The following is a 4,443-nucleotide window of genomic DNA, read 5'->3' as shown; positions in this document are numbered from 1 at the left end:
TTGGGTTGGGGGGGTGTCTGGGTCAGCACGGAACGGGTTGGGCCGAAGGGTCTGTTTCTGTGCTGTCCATCTCTATGACACTCACTCTGTGGGGAGGCAGGGTGGAGAGTTGGATCTGCCTTTCTGATCTGCTGTGGGGGGGGGGGGGAAAGAGAGGTGGGAGAGGTGGGGGAACAGATTGCTCTCTGCGGACACAGACCGTGACCCTCTTCATCACCGCCCGTCCCCCCGGGTGCAGGAATCCCACTGGATCAGGGCGGTCGAGTTGGGGAATGTCTGAACGCCATCCCGGAGATGATAGCCCATCGTAAGGGCCGCGCGGCACGGGAACAGGCCGGCCTGGGAACGACCCTCCCGCGATTACCCAAAGTTAATCCAGTCCCCTCCGTTCACAGCCAATTCAGTCCCCACCCCCCCACCCCCCACCTTTCCTTCCCACTCCCCCGATCCCTGAGAGTTCCATCCGGGAAACGTTCCGGGATCCCCACCCCTTTGCGTGATGGACAATTCCACCCACCTGTCCTGGGAAGAGCTTACTCCCTGTCTCAGTCCTCCCTTAGAGCATGACGCCACCCCCCCCCCCCGGGTTCTGGATTCTTTGGGGGAACATCCTTCCCGTGTTTACCCTGTCCAGTCCCGGTAAAATATTCAGATTTCTGCGAGAGGGGTGCTGGTGTAGGGTTGTTTTTCAGACTGGAGGCCTGTGAACAGTGGAGGGCCACAAGGATCGGTGCTGGTCCTCTACTTATCGTCATTGACATCAATGATTTGGATGTGAGCATAAGAGGTACAGTTAGTAAGTTTGCAGATGACCCCAAAATTGGAGGGTGTAGTGGACAGCGAAGAGGGTTACCTCAGATTACAACAGGATCGGGACCAGATGGGCCAATGGGCTGAGAAGTGGCAGATGGAGTTTAATTCAGATAAATGTGAGGTGTTGCATTTTGGGAAAGCAAATCTTAGCAGGACTTATACACTTAATGGTAAGGTCCTAGGGACTGTTGCTGAACAGAGAGACCTTGGAGTGCAGGTTCATAGCTCCTTGAAAGTGGAGTCGCAGGGAGATAGGATAGTGAAGGAGGTGTTTGGTATGCTCTCCTTTATTGGTCAGAGTATTGAGTACAGGAGTTGGGAGGTCAGGTTGTGGCTGTACAGGACATTGGTTAGGGCCACTGTTGGAATATGTGTGCAATTCCGGTCTCCATCCTATCGGAAAGATGTTGTGAAACGTGAAAGGGTTCAGAAAAGATTTACAAGGATGTTGCCAGGGTTGGAGGGTTTGAGCTACAGGAGAGGCTGAACAGGCTGGGGCTGTTTTCCCTGGAGCGTCAGAGGCTGAGGGGGGACCTTGTTTATAAAATCACGAGGGGGCACAGATAGGGGTAAATAGGCAAGGTCTTTTCCTGGGGTGGGGGAGTCCCAGAACGAGAGGGGCATTTGTGAGAGGGGAAGGATATAAAAGGGACCGAAGGGGCAACTTTTTCACCCAGAGGATGGTGCGTGTGTGGAATGAGCTGCCAGAGAAGTGGTGGAGGCTGGTACAATGACAGCATTGAAAAGGTGGATGGGGACGTGGATAGGAAGGGATTGGAGGGATAGGGGCCAAGGGCTGGTGGTGGGACTAGACTGGGTCGGCATGGACGGGTTGGGCTGAAGGGCCTGTTTCCGCGCTATACGTCTCTATGACTCGTCGCGATGTCACATGCCCAGCGTCTGCTTGTCCGTCTCAATTTTGAACATACCCCCCACCACCCTGCTCTCTCCTGCTATCTCGGGGAGCCGAGGACGGCCTGGCATTGCAGGAGTTGCAAATGGACCGCCCCCTTCCTTCCCCTCTTCCTCCCTCACCCGACCCTTAAAATTGGCAAACGTACTTGGATGTGAACGTTGCTGGGTGGGGGGGAAGAATTGGGATTGTGGAACCGCGGTTCTCTCTCTTTTCGAACAGAATTCCGTTCCAAAATCTGAGGAGATCGAGCAGTCGTTATTTTTTTATCGAAAGAAAAGGGACAATCTAGCGACGGAGGAGGTCTTCCTGTGTCAGTTTTGACGTGAGAGGAGCCAGTGTTGGAACGGGGTTCACACAGCGCCGGGTTTTAGTCTGGTTGATTGGGAAGCACTCGCTTGCAGAGCGCCGTTCCTCAGTCAGGGAGCGAGCTGAGGATCTCGACCCCATCCAGGGACAAACCCCTTCTTCCTCCCTCCCAGCTCTGTCGGCACCACATCCAACCAATGAAGGAGCAGCGCTCCAAATGTTGGTAGGCCAGATAAACCTGTTGGACGATAACCTGGGGTTGTGTGATTTGCTTTTTTCTTTTGAATACTCGGTTGATTTGAGCACATTTATTTCTGTGCAGGAGTTTAAAAATCACACAACATCGGGTTGTAGTCCAGCGAGTTTATTCGGAAACACCAGCTTTCGGAGTGCTGCTCCTTCGTCAGGGAGCTACCAGCTTTCGGAGTGCTGCTCCTTCGTCAGGGAGCTGTGGATCATAAGACACGGAATTTACAGCAAAAGGATTACATAGCCGCGCAGCTGAAATGATCGATTGAACAAACCCAAATTGATATTCTTTTGAGAATGGGTTGCAGATTTTGCTTCATTCATATGTAAATCCCCGAACTATGTTTTAGTCACGTTCTCGAGATAGTGTAAGGTTTTTTTTTATATATATGAGGCAGCCAGGGACCTGGGTTCGATTCGAGCCTCGGGGTGACTGTCGGTCTGCATGGAGTTTGCACATTCTCCCTGTGTCTGTGTGGGTTTCCTCCCACAGTCTAAAGATGTGCAGGTTAGGGTGGATTGGCCGTGCTAAATTGCCATAGTGCCCAGGGATGTGCAGGTTCGGGTGGATTGGCCGTGCTAAATTGCCCATAGTGCCCAGGGATGTGCAGGTTAGGGTGGATTGCCGTGCTAAATTACCCATAGTGCCCAGGGATGTGCAGGTCAGGGTGGATTGGCCGTGCTAAATTACCCATAGTGCCCAGGGATGTGCAGGTCAGGGTGGATTGGCCGTGCTAAATTATCCATAGTGCCCAGGGACGTACAGGTTAGGGTGGATTGGCCATGATAAATTACCCATAGTTCCCAGGGATGTGCAGGTTAGGGTGGATTGGCCGTGCTAAATTACCCATAGTGCCCAGGGATGTGCAGGTCAGGGTGGATTGGCCATGATAAATTACCCATAGTGCCCAGGATGTACAGGTTAGGGTGGATTGGCCATACTAAATTGCCTACAGCATTAGGTGTATTAGCCAGAGGGAAGTGCGTCTTGGTGGGTTGCTCTTCGGAGAGTATGTGTGGACTTGTTGGCCAAAGGGCCTGTTTCCATACTGTAAGGGAATCTAATCTAATCTAACCTCAACTCAAACAGTGCATTAAAGGTGTGAGGTTAGAGTCTGTGTCTGTACTCCAGTCTAGAGTCAGACTGGTTCTGTTACCAAAATCGGGATTTATAAATGTTGTGTGGACTGACTGCCTGCAGAATGTGCATTTTTTGTGCAAAGCTGAATGCGTCTGCAAATCTAATTCTGCAAATACAAATTCACCCCACCCACTCGGGATCGGGACCAGATGGGCCAATGGGCTGAGAAGTGGCAGATGGAGTTTAATTCCGATAAATGTGAGGTGCTGCATTTTGGAAAGCAAATCTTAGCGGGACGTATACACTTAATGGTAAGGTCCTGGGGAGTATTGCTGAACACAGAGACCTTGGAGTGCAGGTTCATAGCTCCTTGAAAGTGGAGTCACAGGTAGGTAGAATAGTGAAGAAGGTGTTTGGTATGCTCTCCTTTATCGGTCAGAGTATTGAGTACAGGAGTTGGGAGGTCAGGTTGCGGCTGTACAGGACATTGGTTATTGCGTGCAATTCTGGTCTCCTTCCTATCGGAAAGATGTTGTGAAAGGGTTTAGGAAAGATTTACAAGGATGTTGGAGGGTTTGAGCTACAGGGAGAGGCTGGGGCTGTTTTCCCCGGAGCGTCGGAGGCTGAGGGGGGGGGTGACCTGGTTTATAAAACCATGAGGGGGCACGGATAGGGGTAAATAGACAAGGTCTTTTCCCCCCCCCCCTGGGGCGGGGGAGTCCAGAACTAGAGGGGGGTAGGTTTAGGGTGAGAGGGGAAAGGGAGCTGAAGGGTAATGTTCTCACCCAGAGGGTGGTGGGTGTGTGGAATGAGCTGCCAGATGAAGGGGGTGGAGGCTGGTACAATGACAGCATTGAAAAGGTGGATGGGGACAGGGATAGGAAAGGGATTGGAGGGATACAGGTGGTGCAGGTTAGGGTAGATTAGTCAGGGGTTAATGTCGAGTAATGGGGAAAAGGTCTGGGTGGGTGACTCTTGGGAGGGTCGGGGTGGACACGTTGGGCCAAAGGGAGTGAACGAAATCCCATGCCAGGACTGCACAAAACACTACATCGGACAAACAGGAAGACAGCTAACG

General features: G+C 52.1%; 1 pseudogene; it reads right to left on the bottom strand.

The window, feature by feature from the left end:
• Positions 1 to 1,698: 1,698 nt before the first annotated feature.
• The window catches only part of LOC140460021 (tubulin polymerization-promoting protein family member 3-like), a 10,118-nt pseudogene continuing 7,373 nt past the window's right edge, over positions 1,699 to 4,443 (bottom strand).

This window comes from Chiloscyllium punctatum, chromosome 36 (assembly GCF_047496795.1).
Source record: "Chiloscyllium punctatum isolate Juve2018m chromosome 36, sChiPun1.3, whole genome shotgun sequence".
NCBI classification, from domain to species: domain Eukaryota; kingdom Metazoa; phylum Chordata; class Chondrichthyes; order Orectolobiformes; family Hemiscylliidae; genus Chiloscyllium; species Chiloscyllium punctatum.
This window is presented reverse-complemented; position numbering and strand designations above follow the sequence as displayed.